Genomic DNA, 14,200 nt, shown 5'->3' with positions numbered 1-14,200 from the left:
AGAGGAATGTCTGGAGAAATTCGTAGAGGAATTTTTGGAGAAATTCCTAGAAGAATTTCTGGAGAAATTCCTAGAGGAATTTCTGGAGAAATTTCTCGAGGAATTTCTGAAGAAATTCTTAGAGGAATTTCTGGAGAAATTTCTGGAGGAATTTCTGGAGAAATTTCCGGAGGAATTTCTGGAGAAATTTCTGGAGGAATTTCTGGAGAAATTCGTAGAGGAATTTCTGGAGAAATTCCCAGAGGAATTTCTGGAGAAATTTCCGGAGCAATTTCTGGAGAAATTTCCAGAGAAATTTCTGGAGAAATTCCTAGATGAATTTCTGGACAAATTCCTAGAGGAATTTCTTGTGAAATTTCAAGACGAATTTCTGGAGAAATATTTAGAGGAATTTTTGGATAATTTCCAAAAGGAATTTCTGGAGGAATTCCTAGAGCAATTTCTGGAGAAATTCCTACAGGAATTTCTGGAGAAATTCCTATAGGAATTTCTGGAGAAATTCCTAGAGGAATTTCTGGAGAAATTCCTAGAGGAATTTCTGGAGAAATTCTTAGAGGAATTTCTGAACAAATTCCTAGAGGAATTTCTGAACAAATTCCTAGAGGAATTTCTGGATAAATTCCTAGAGGAATTTCTGGACAAATTCCTAGAGGAATTTCTGGAGAAATTCCTAGAGGAATTTTGGGAGAAATTCTTAGATGAATTTTCGGAAAAATTCCTAGAAATTCTGATAGATTTCCTACTGGAATTTTTGGAGTAATTACTAGAGGAATTCCTGTAAGAATTCCCGGAGGAATTCCTGTAGGAATTCCCGGAGGAATTCCTGGAGGAATTCCTTGAAGAATTTCTAGAGGTATTCCTGGAGGAATTTCCGGAGGAATTCCTGGAGGAATTTCCGGAGGAATTCCCGGAGGAATTTCCGGAGGAATTCCTGGAGGAATTTCTTGAGGACCAGAGAGGAAAATTCATGAAAATTGAGACGTCGCATGCGTAGTTCTGGCTCCATTGCCTGAACGTCCTCGAAACAGATTTCTCCAGGTCACATTCTTATGACCACGGGATGACCACAGTCGCCTGGCCATTGGTCCTTTTTATGGATGATGGATGTCACAAAAGTTCAGCTTATTATATGTAGTGGCTTGATTGCCCTAACAGCGGGGAGGAAAAAAAAGATAATTAATATAAAGAATCAAGAAGATAGACCGTCGCATGCCTTGTTTTGGCGTTCACGAAGAAAGCACCTTCAGGACGCATTTCGATTGACCAGGGAGGACATTGGACCTTTTTACGGCAACCAAGATGATGGATATGAAAAAGCATGAAGATAGAGCCGTCGCATGCCTAAATTTGGAACCATGGTCCAAAGGTCCTCGGAATAAGTTCCTCCAGGGTATATTTCAGTGGCCACGGGTTGGTAAGGAAGACCATTAGAGCTTTTCATGGTTACTAAAATGATGGATATGAAAAATCATGAAGAAAGAGCCGTCGCATTTCTAGTTTTGACCGTATGGCCAAAACGTCCTCGAAATAGGCTTTTACAGAGCACATTCCGGTGGCCATGGGTTGACCAATGGTTGGCCAGGGAGGCCATTTGACGTTTTACGGTGACCAAGAAGATGAATATAAAAAATCATGTAGACAGAGCCTTCGCATGCCTGGTTTTGGTGCCCTGACCGAAATGTTCACGATCCAGGTCCCCGCGGGTGTAATTTCGATGCCCGCAACAGGACCAGATTGGGTTGGCCGGTTCCACATGACCACTACCAGACACGCATCACCCAGCTGGACATGTTTGCCGCAGACACCAACATTCAACGAAGCGGCCGCTCGTAAAAAGCTTGTGTAAAGAAAATTCCTCTCAGTAAACTGTCAAAATCGCGAATCGACCACTCTTCTGCTGTCGACTGTCGAGCTAGTCGGTTTCTGTGATCGCTTTTCTGCTCGACTCGACAGTGATAGCAGGCGACACGATTTAATCGACTCGAGTTATAAAATAGCGCCCTAAATATTTAAATATTTTAAATTTTTGAACACCTGTGCTTGGGGTGTCGATAATTACTTGAACAGTGTAACTTGGAAGAACAGCCGATGCAGAAAAGAAGGAAAAATCTGCATTGAAAATGTAAGAAGTTTTGATGCCAATCATTTTCTGAAAAGTGCAATTCAAAAGAACAGCCTATGCAGAAAAGAAGGGAAAATGCATGTTGAAAAAGTAAGCAGTTACGATGTCAATAATTATACCAATAGCCTAAATTGTAAAGGCAAATCATGCTTATTTCCAAAGTTTTTCTTGTCAATTCTGGGGAATGGATTTCTGGGGAATGCTATAGAATCGGATGAACATTAGGCCGTCCCTTATTTTGCAAAAATTTGAAATGTTATAAGTTCGTAAGTGGAAAATGATCGTTTTTGCTAAAAAATGATCGTGTCAAAATTTGAAATCCATATCTCAAGGCTAAGTGGTCCCTCAAGGGTCCTAAAGTTGTCAAAAATGGTATGGGACCAAAAAAACATGATATTTTTTTCGACGAAAAAATACGCTATCTTACTAAAACCGGTGATTTTAGGACACTAAAGGGCCAAAAATGTGCTTAGATTTGCGATATCTCTACTCGTTTCTGAGCTATTGACAAAAAAACAACCGAAAAATCAGCATATTTTGACCATTTTTTTAGATCCCGAAGAAAACCTACCCTATTTTGTTCAATAACTCAAAAACGAGTAGAGATATCGCAATTCTAATCACATTTTCGGCCCTTTAGGGTCCTTAAATCACCGGTTTTAGTAGAATAGCGTAGTTTTTCGTTAAAAAAAAACCTGTTTTTTTGGTCCCATACCATTTTTGACAACTTTAGGCCCGTTGAGGGACCACTTAGCTTTGAGATACGGACTTCAAATTTTGTCACGATAATTTCTTAGCTAAAACGATCATTTTCCAACAACGAACTTATAACATTTCCAACTTTTGTAAAATAAGGGACGGCCTAATGAACATGGGGGCATAGACTGAAGAAGGGTACACATACCCTATACGACCATAAGTATGTAGCTAGGTAGAGGACAGTAGACCAACTTATTTGGCCATGTCAACAGCTTACGGCAATAGCAGTAGCAACTATAGTAATAGGCACATCTCAGCGACGCTAACATAACACAGCGCAACATTGGTTGGCAAAAAATGGTTCCATGCCGCTAAAGGTGTGAGTGGCTTCCAACAGAGAGTGATACAGGGTGACAAAAGCAGAAAAGAAACAAATCCAACACAGCAAGAAATGTTTGCATGTAGATAGAGTGATTGTTAAAGCGTATGAAAGCATGGATCGGAACGATACGCGGAGATTTTTTTTCAGTTCCCGTCATATGCAATTTAAGAGATGCTTCTAAGAGCCACCCAAGTGCGTTGCGGATGAAGGGTTAAGGGGTTACATACCTTGCGAGTATACAAAAAAAAGTACTTTTTTATGGCATAATCTGCAAGTATACTAGTTATGCAATACATATCAAAATTTCATAAATAATGGAGCACTAGAACCAAAGTTATAGTGCATTGTAGCGTGCATTCTTCATAGGAACACGGCAAAACGCGAAACTTTAAAAACCATTATCTCGAAATGGTGCTTTTGAAAAGTGCCGTTATGGTGATCACAATATCTTAAATACTAGTTAGTTGACCGATTTGCAAACTTGTTTTTAATTATTCGTATTTCAACTTTCGATTTTTATTTCATTAATAAATGTGATTGAAATGACTTTAAAAGTTACTAAGTTTAAACTTTCTCTAAAAAACCAACGATTTTTTGTTCAATATGGATTTTTATCTTGGATTTTTTTATTGGCACCAAAAAGCCTGATTTGCGCTGCGAACAAGGGTCACACGACGGGCGGGCCTAAATGTCCAGGCACGTGAGGACGTCGAATCAACCGATGATAATGCAGGTTACATGTTAAACCTGAACCACTGGGAAGCTACACGACAATTGCTGCGGCAGTCAGTCTCGGAGTCAAGTACAGACATCGCACTACAGGGTTCGAACCCAAACCGTATCCCTCCCGATAACGGAAACTGTATCGGATAAGGCCAAGCTAGCGGCGAATAATTTTCAGGCGCACGAGGACTTCGCAATAGCGAAGATCAACGGGGTGCACAACTACATTTTTATGCCCATCCCAGGTGGTCCAGACAGACCAGTTCTCGTCTATGCTGAAATTGCTATCAAGCGCACTAGTGGGATTGAGTCCCGTGGTCATCAGTGGAGACTTTAACGAATGAACGATTGAGTAGGGTAGCCGCCTAACTAACGCGAGAGGCTGGGCTCTACTCGAAGCTATGGCTAGACTGAACGTGGATGTCGCAAACTTGAGCGACAAAAAAAAATCTACAGTAGAAACGATGCAGAGTCCATCATTGACGTGACCTTCTGGAGCCCAGGGTCTAAACCCTAAACACGCACAGTGACCATCTGGTGATTCGAACACGGAGGAAGACGGCCACATCCGAAGCTCATCGACCACCATCGGGGAAGGCTGACCTCGCGCTTCGATAAGCCGATATTTATGGAGCGATTGCGTATGGAGGGTAACACTGACGATCAATCCAGCGATGATCTAGTCGGAACCCTTAGCCGTGCATGTGACACTGCAATACCAAGGCGATCCCTACTAAGAAAAGGATGCAAAACTGTATACTGGTGGTGTCCAAAAATCGCAGAACTCTGCGCATCCTGCCTAAGAACGAGAAGAAGGATGCAAAGAGCTCGTAGCGATGAGGGTAGAATGTAGCGAAGTGAGGCATACAGGGCGGCGTAATTGACACTGAACAAAGAGATTAAGGCGTGTAATCAGGCGTGCTTCGAAAATATCTGCCAACACGACTCCCTGGGGTGATGCTTACAGAGTAGTCATGGCCAAAACGAAGGGTGCGTAAGCACCCCCAGAACGCTCCCTCGAGATGAAAATGCTGTTCCCGCGCCACGATACAAGACCATGGGCCCCGGTAACGAACGACGAGCGAAGTCGGAAGTCGCTAAGTTGAACAAGGCTCCGGGCCCGGCGGTATCCCAACAGTAGCCATCAAGATGTCCACCGAGGCTAGCTCTGAAATGGCCCAGAATGGCTAGCAGATGTGCCTAGACAGACAGAGGCGAATTTCTGGAGAGGTGGAACAGGCAAAGATTGGGTTTACTGCCCAAAGCCGGGAAGCCACCTGGTGACCCATCGGCATACAGACCTTTCTGCCTTCTGGACATCGCCGGGAAACTGTTGGAACGGATCATTCTGTAGAGGCTGATGGTCTATACCGAGAAACCAGATGACTCTGGCCTCTCGGATAACCAGTTCGGCATCCGAAAAGGACGATCGACGGTGAACGCCATTAAGGCTGTAACCAACACGGCCGAAACAGCGCTCCAAAAAAGCGAACGGGAATCCGCAATCGCGCAGTCGTCACGCTGGACATAAAAAACGCGTTCAACAGCTTCAGCTGGACCGCCATCGATTGCGCCATACACCACCTAGAAGTCCCGGCTAGCCTATGCCGGATGCTGTAGGGATACTTTCAGAATAGGGTGCTAATCTATGACACCGAGAAAGGCGAGAGGAGCTACAATATCACCGCGGGGGTATCTCAGGACTCCATCCTGGGCCCGGTACTATGGAAAACGGTGTATGATGGCGTATTGACTTGAGGCTCGAACCGGGCGTGAAGCTGATCGGCTTTGCCGATGATATTATCCTCGTGGTATACGGCGAGTCGATAGAGGAAGTGAAACTGACAGCAATGCACGCAATTGGCATAGTGGAGGACTGGATGACGTCGAGACAGTTGGCACTCGTGTACCACAAAACGGAGGTGGTGGTGGTAAACAACCGTGGTTGTGGTAAACAAGTCTGAACAACAGGCAGTGGTCACCAAAGGCGGGTGCACGATAAACTCTAAGCGCTCACTAAAGCAATTAGGGGTCATGATCGACGATAAGCTTAACCGTTATGTGTCCGACAAACTTTTTGCTTTTTTCTACGCCGTGCTTTTTAAATGGGTGCTGGGTACCCGGGTACCCTGTCGGCCACATAAGGGTTAAATTCGGAAGGTATGTGGAATATACCTGCGAAAGGGCAAGCATGGCGATAATGGCATTGTCAAAGATTAATGTCAAGTAACTCGGCAATAGTCTCCAGTAAGCGTAAGCTGCTCGCGACAGTAGCAGTCTCCTGAGTGTAGAATTCGCAAACGTTGAATAAAAATTAAAAAAAAAAAAAACAAAAAGAAGAAGTAGCGGTTTCCATACCACGATATGGTGCCGCTGCATGGTCAAATGCGCTAGTGGTCAATCGAAACGTGAATCGACTCGAGAATATCCACAGGTTGATGTGCCTTAGGGTAGTCAGCGCATACCGCACGGTCTCAAAGGATGCGGTATGCGTGATAGCGGGCATGCGGGATTGTGATTTATCCAGCAAGGGTAGACGGACACACAGGCTCATACCGAGTGTGTCTAAATGAACGAGCAGGCCCCATGACGAGGTGAACTTTCACTTGACACAATTTATGTCAGGCCATGGGTGCGTGGGTCTTTGAATGCCCACGCTTCGTGAAGCAAAGGTCGAGTTCGCAGGAGATATGCGGTAAAGATGTTACTTTGGACAACATTGTTGAAAGAATGTGTACGGGGGCGGACAAGTGGGACTCCGTTACTTCCACGGTCTCCCGAATCGTACTAGAACTACAGAGAAAATGGCGGGTCGACCAACAGCAAGTTGAGTTGGCCCTCCTCCCCTTCCAGGAGCTTGAGTCCAACGGGTAGTCTATAGTACTAGCCACGACCCAAGCTTCCAGGGGAGAGAGTACAACTTAAGACGGTAGCTGGTGGAATGCTACCCAAGTAACACACATGTTATATAAAAGTTACGACAGCGCAAGTTTTGGTTGTATAGAAGTTTATTTTACGTTATTTCAACACAATGTTAGAATTACGTAAAATAAACTTCTATACAACCAAAACTTGCGCTGTTGTAACTTTATTATAACATGTGTGTTGCTTGGGTAACCAATAGAGTATTCGCTTTCCCCCCCTTTCAAAGTCATTCCTAACGGACGTACCGCGAAGGTAAGGAAGAGAGAGAATGAGTTTTTAGTGGGTCGACCCACATAACCCGAGGAACCACCTCTTGAATTCTGATCAGCAGATTTTCTCATTCTATTAAAAAATGGTGATGCATATCTAAAATGATCATTGACAGAGAAAGCTCTCAATTAATAACTATGCTCATACAACACTGAGCAGAAGAAAACAGATTTTGTCTAATTTGGGTCAACATTTCAGGAGGCCAAAGGAAAATATTTTTCAAATTGCATTAATAAAAAAAATCTAAAAATGACAGCTTTGACCTAGGACCGGTTCTTAGGGAAAATAATAATTGTGAAATAATTGCCAATAAACTGTTCGTAGCCCATAGTAGGTTGGTTATACATTAGAGACTTTTAATACCGACATATGTGAAGCTTGGTGGGGTTATCCAAAGGGGGTATCCTCTAAGTACGTATAATTAGTATGGAAGGGTAATAGAATAGTGCAGAATATTTATATAGCAAGAATTTAATGCATTTTGAAAACACTTCCTTATCATATTCGAATGTTGCGTGGCGGACTTAATGAATTCCCCTCAAAACGAAATTTTACTATCGCCACACGAGAGAAATTTATATCAACTAACAGAACATGTATCGTGTGATGGGTTAAAAATAAAAGGAGATGATGAAAACCGATTTTCTTCATTCGCGCTGTCGATTTGATGGCATGTAGTGGAAAATTGCAAACAAGCGTACCGAAGCGTTTTAATGCACGATTGCTACCGACCGACACCCACACTTTTGTCAGCAGTGGATACAAACCTGAGACTCAGCTGTTCTGTTGTTCTTCGACGCGCGCGCGCACATAAAAACACAGGTCATTCTCTCAGCAGCTGCTGCTGCGTTAACGGAATTACCGGATTCACCCAGATGAGATGTTAGTCAGTCATTTGACAAAAATACACGTGAATGATTGAATGGGGTGGTTTTTGCGGATAGTAAAAGAGGAAATATGCAGAGAGCTATTAACATGTCTAACGCGGAGCTAAAGATTCTAGGAAATACAGTGCATCCCCGTTAGTTCAACTGCATCTAATCTGCGAACATGTTTTAATTTGACCCCCGATTTCAGTACATCGTCGATCACATTAAAGGCAGTACACGGTATGTACAGGTAATAGACAAAATGATCGGGACAGGTAAAATTTTCACTTTTCAAAAAATGTTCAACTAGCTGTAACTTTTCGAAAAGTGCATCGAATATTCTCCAAATTTTTACTGTACGTTCATTCACTAGTTGTGTATCAGTGGTCCAAATTATCCGATAGCCAACTTTGAGCTGTTATATCTCCGGAGTTAATGATCCGAATGCAATGAAATTTTGACCATTTTGAAGAAGTACGTCGTCGTCTTGTCCTTCGGGATTAAAAGTACACAACGTGGGGCCTGATCAATCGCTAGACGAAACAATGACTTATATAATAAACTCTGGAAAACATGTGACATAACTTAAAATTTTTAACAAGAGAAAAAGTTAACGCGATTTTATTTTTTTCACGGTTTATTAGCAAATTGGTCTATTTTTAATATGTACTCCGTTGCTTTTCCAATTTATTGGCGGCTATGGTGTTACTTTCCTTCAAAACACATTTATATATGAGTCAATTAGAGGGAAATTAAATGAACTATAATTTGCATCTTGAATTTTAAAACGATGTTGAAGTTTTGGATAATTTGGTGTTTTATTAGAAAAATAATCTAATCGTTATAATTTTCTTCCGGGTAAAAATTTTAAGTTAAGCCAACGGTTGTTAATAGCTCATTATACAGTCAGGTTTTTTTTAACGCGGTTTTCATTTACGCGGCCGCGTAAATGAAAACTCCATACAAAAAAAAATCATCGTCTTATATTTGCATGATTCGTCGAGAAATGGTAAGACTTTTTTTACGCGGTTTTTTGAATTTTCAACTGAGTTTTTTTACGCGGCACATATCCCCCGCGTAAAAAACCTGACTGTATAAGTCATAAATGGTCAAAATTTCATTGCATTCGGTTCATTGAATCCGGAGATTCTTTTCCAAATTTGGACCACTGATAAACAACTAGTTGACGAACTTACAGTAAAAATTTGAGAATATTCCATGCACTTTTCAAAAAGTGACAGTTGAACATTTTTTGAAAAGTGAAAATTTTCCCTGTCCCGTCATTTTGTCCCTGTCCTGTCATTTTGTCTATCCCCTGCATGCAAGATGATTAATGCTGTTTGGAAGGTGAAAAAAAATAGAAAAGTTACCCGAAGCTGCAAATGCGCACTTATAAAATTAACAATATTTTCATGTTAAGAGTTTTTTGGTATAATATGCGGTTCAATACCGTCCCTGCTTAATACCTTAGAAACATCTAATCTAGGCTTTGGGTAGCCTGAGTACGAAATTCTTGAGAAGCAAGTCAATGACTGTTAGGAACCAATATTAAGTTGATCATCATTATTACCAGGGCCGGATCCAAAGATAGGGGGGTGGGGGGTAGTAGGGCCAGGGCAATTCATAATAGGGTATGTGTTCCATCATTAATCTCACGCTCCCATATTCATCCTATTCGAAAACAAGCGATTACGGCACCGATTGATTCCGTTCTTTTTGTTTTCATGGGTTCTCACTTCTAACAAAAATAATAAACAAAACCAGCAGCGCTTCAATCCTTTGTATTTCGTAGGATGAAAATGGGAGCCACATGCTTAAGATGGGAACCAATACCCTATGAATTGAACACCTGATCAATGATACCCTGTTTTACGGTATCGAAGTTTGGAAAGCAATTTTGTATACAACTTTCTTCAATGAACAGTGATTTAACCAATTAACAGTGGATAAGGACTGTATCGGAAATAAACTATAAACGTTCACAATTGCCTGAAAAATAATCTGTTCGAAATAAACATAACTTTATTTTTGTAGATGCTATATAAATCTCTTTAATAAAGAATGGCAGTTCTGATTTCCAAAAAATAATCATTTAACTTGGACTTTTATCTCAAAGATTGCACACATGTTTTTAAAATTTTGGACACCTCCCAAAAATTTAAAATTGCGAAAACTGTGGGAAAATATTTAATTTTTTCACTTATTTTTGCGCAAATACATTCTTTTCCAGAATGCTCATGATAAAGGAAAATTATTTTTTTCAAGAAAAAGTTCCTCCGCAGTTTAGGGCAATTCTTAAAAATGAAAAAAGGCCATTTTTCGAGGAACTCTTTTTTTATGCGTCTTCAAAGAACGATTACGCAAATAAAAAAAATACATAAAGTTAAAAATTTGCATTTTTTACGATTGGGCATGTATTTAAATCTATTAAAGAGGTAGTTTTGCCAGAGAACGGAATTTTATAACCTCTAAAGATATTTAAAACAGACCGTCAAAGTTCGACCAAAAAGTAGGTGTTTATTTGGGATAGACCATATTCTTAATGTTGAAGGTTTTTCTATCCAAAATAAGAATTTTAAAAGTCGCTTTTGAGTGTTATGTGTACATAACTGCTAGTAATAATCATTATTTTCCAGATTTTTCCCCGTACAATTTTTTTTCGCTAGAGATGTTTGAAACGTTAAAAAAAATTAAAATTAAAATGCTGTTTGTACAGATTGTTATTTTGTGTGGTATACTCATAGAGCCATATTTTCAATAATACTAAATATTTTCCAAATTTCTTCAAGCTGTTTTAAACTTAACTATATTGTGAAGATTTCATAGAAGAACCGGAATGAAAAGACCAACCGTGCGACGAGATAGAGCATTTTGAATGTTTATAGTTAATTTCCGATACAGTCCTTAAACCCCCATCTCTCTCTCTATCTTCTTGGCGTAACGTCCTCATTGGGACAAAGCCTGCTTCTCAGCTCAGCTCAGCCTGCTTCTCAGCTATATGGGCCTTAAACCCCCATCCAAATGGCAAATTTTTGCTCTCAGAAGGAAATGCTGCTGAAGTTTTATTTATGTCCGAAAAAGTTGTAAATTTTTGTTATATTGGTTTGTAATTCTATTAAAAGTTACAGTAGAAAAAGTGTCATTTGTTATATGGAGTGACCCATTACTATTTCATGCACTAAAGTAGTTTCCCCTCAGATTCCCATTCGCAATGGCCGAGCTCCTGAGTGATATTCATCGAATTAAACCCGCACATCAGAATCGCTTCTGACGTGAATCAGTTGCCAATGGATACAGCAAATATGACCCATCTAAAAATGAGTTCGTATCGTTAACAGCCGTTTTGCAGTCGCTATTTGCCGAACCTGTTGATATTGGGCTGCTATAAAGCGCGCCCCAGGCCACAGGTAAGCAACACGCCTTCCAATTGTGAGGTGGGTGGTGACATCAGTCTCACCCGTGATCCGATCTGCCAGAGTTATTGTAACGTTGTTTTGACCAATCGCGAAGGCCCGTGGTTTACTTTATCCAGATTGCAGGCAAATATTCCGATATTTGATATATTTTCAGGGCTAATTAGAGTGCCGTGATGCGTTTGGACCGGCGACGAACGAAGGTGATTTTGTTTGAATTGCAATTTATCCGCTCATATCTCGGTCAATATTTGAATGAAACGGAAAAGCTGCGTTCGAGACCGACGACGGCGACGGGGTGATTTTCTTTTCGACGAACTATATTTTGCCCCTTTTTAGAGGATGATCGCTAATTGAATTTATGGATAACACAGAGAGTTTTGATTTTAAAACGCCTTTTTTGTGGATCATCGAATTGCGTCACATAATTTGCGAAAAGCTGTGGTAAATATTTTCAAGTTTACATGTAAAGTGGAAATAGTCGTATAACTGGTCTATTCTTCCTTGTATATCCATCGGTATAGGACAGTTATGATAATATTAGGGGTATTCACTAAACAGATTAAATTGCTGCATAAGCCATGATTTTCTGGTTATTTGAAATGTTTCATGATTTTGCGAATTAAATAATCAAAGATTGCCTTGGTGATCGCGACGTTTAATCAGTTTAATCAATTTACGCTGTTAAGTGAATCCCCCTATTGTTTTAGCCTACTGTATATCCAACGAGGAGGCGCGTTAAAAGCAGCTAGCCATAGTTAAGTGCATAATAAAAATTCGAAAATTGAAAATGTACATTCAACCAGATTTCATCTTCTGCATTCAAGTGAATATCTGAAAAAGTGGTCGATTCCGATTTAAATTACTTTTTGTGTGGTATGGAAAATTCAACTACTAAAGTTTGTATAATTTTTCATTGTGTAAACGAATTTAACTTAGGTGTTGCAGCTCCTCTTGTTTCGACTGTAGCCTTAATCGTTTATTAATAAGTATCATGGCATTATCAATCTCAAAATGTGTTTACATGAAAACATCAATATTTCAATCAAAGACAGTATGAGTAACAAATTAGCTACAATCCTAAATTTAAAAAAAAGTTACCATCAGGCTACAGGCGTAATACAGATCCCATATTGAGGTCAATAAGTCTCTTCCTATCAACTCCAATACCTACCTCCCCGTGGTAGAATAGACCACGAGCGAGGTTTGCACTCATCCGGGAATACCAGGAAAACCGGGAATAGTAAACAACCTTGAATTTGCTTTAAATATTACTTGCCTTACTTGGTGTTGGATTGGAAGCCCAACATAATAATTGCTAGACTATTATAGATGTAATGGACAAAATTCTTTTCAAACAAGATCTATAATTTTTTATCTAACTACACTGTTGTGAATTACAAATCAGTTCAATAGTTATTGCCAGTTTTCGCCAAAAAACCGTTGAACTGTTTAAGTGATTTCGAAGTGTAAGCATGTACCAAAAACGACACAAAACGAGACAGTTAAAGTTAGACAAAACATTTGACCAAAAACGTTAATATTTATTTTCCCCCTGAGGAAGACACTATCCCCGTGTCGAAACGTCGGGTGAATAATAAAACTCGTTTTTTGAACCCTAAGACTGCGTAGCCGTTAATCTATAGAATCGTGAAGTATTGCGAAATTCATCTTTTCGCTGATGATGCTCAAATGTACAGGGGGTGACCAAAATGTTTGGGATAGGCAACTTTTTTTGCTCTCACAAAAAAGTTCAAAACGCTGTAAGTTTTCATAGAGTGCATCAAAATTTCCCAAATTTTGACTGTTTGTTTATCTACTATATGTGCATCATTGGTACAATTTGAGCTCGATTGGTTAATCTTTCGCGAAGCTAGAATCGTTCTCGTGAAACAATATTTTATAGACAACTTATTTTTGAACTGTCATACCTCGGAAACCGATGAACCGAATTTAATGAAATTTTGAACGTTTATCAACAATACATTGATGCTTCTCATGTCATTAAAACATAGGTACTCTTTGCACGTTTGATAAAAGTTATCATGGATTGAAACTTTTTGGATTTTTCTTGAAAAAATGTAAATTTTTTACCTCAATGTCATTAAATTTTAGTGTTGATATCCAAAGATGTTCTGCTTCTGCTCTCAAGATATCTCTGATAAGATGTATTAGGCAGCATCCATTTATTACGTAACGCTAAAATCGACATTTTTCGACCCCCCCCCTCCCCCCTCCGTAACGCTTTTTTGTATGAAACCCCGAAAATTTTTGTATGGACCGTAACGCTTGGCCATACTCCCCCCCTCCTCCTAGAGCGTTACGTAATTTGTGGACGGCGCCTTAGAGCCTATTTAGATTGAAAGAGTAGCACATTTAGTAATTTTTGTTTGATATTGTAAATTTGACTTATTTTCCTCTATATGGGTGAAAATGTCAAACCGGTATAACATTATTCATCGTGAGAAAATATTACATTTTATGGCGTCGTATCAAATATCAATGTATTGTTAATAAACGATAAAAATTTCATTCAATTTGGTTCATTGGTTTCCGAGATATGACAGTTCAAAAAATTTGTTGTCTAATAAATAGTGTTTTACCAAAAAGATTCTAACTTCGCTGAAAGATTAACCAGTCGAGCTCAAATTTTTACCAATCATGCACATATAATAGGTGAACAAACAGTCAAAATTTGAGAATTTTTGATGCACTCTATGAAAAGTTACAGCATGTTAAATATTTTTGTGAGAGATAAAAAGTTGCTATCCCAAACATTTTGGCCATCCCCTGTATT

The 14,200-nt window shown here is 39.7% G+C and overlaps 1 protein-coding gene across 3 annotated transcripts in view; it reads right to left on the bottom strand.

The window, feature by feature from the left end:
- LOC109411624 (monocarboxylate transporter 14) overlaps nt 1-14,200 on the bottom strand; it is a 130,467-nt gene that overhangs the window by 101,324 nt on the left and 14,943 nt on the right. The window lies entirely within an intron of this gene.

Source organism: Aedes albopictus, chromosome 3 (genome assembly GCF_035046485.1).
Source record: "Aedes albopictus strain Foshan chromosome 3, AalbF5, whole genome shotgun sequence".
NCBI classification, from domain to species: domain Eukaryota; kingdom Metazoa; phylum Arthropoda; class Insecta; order Diptera; family Culicidae; genus Aedes; species Aedes albopictus.
This window is presented reverse-complemented; position numbering and strand designations above follow the sequence as displayed.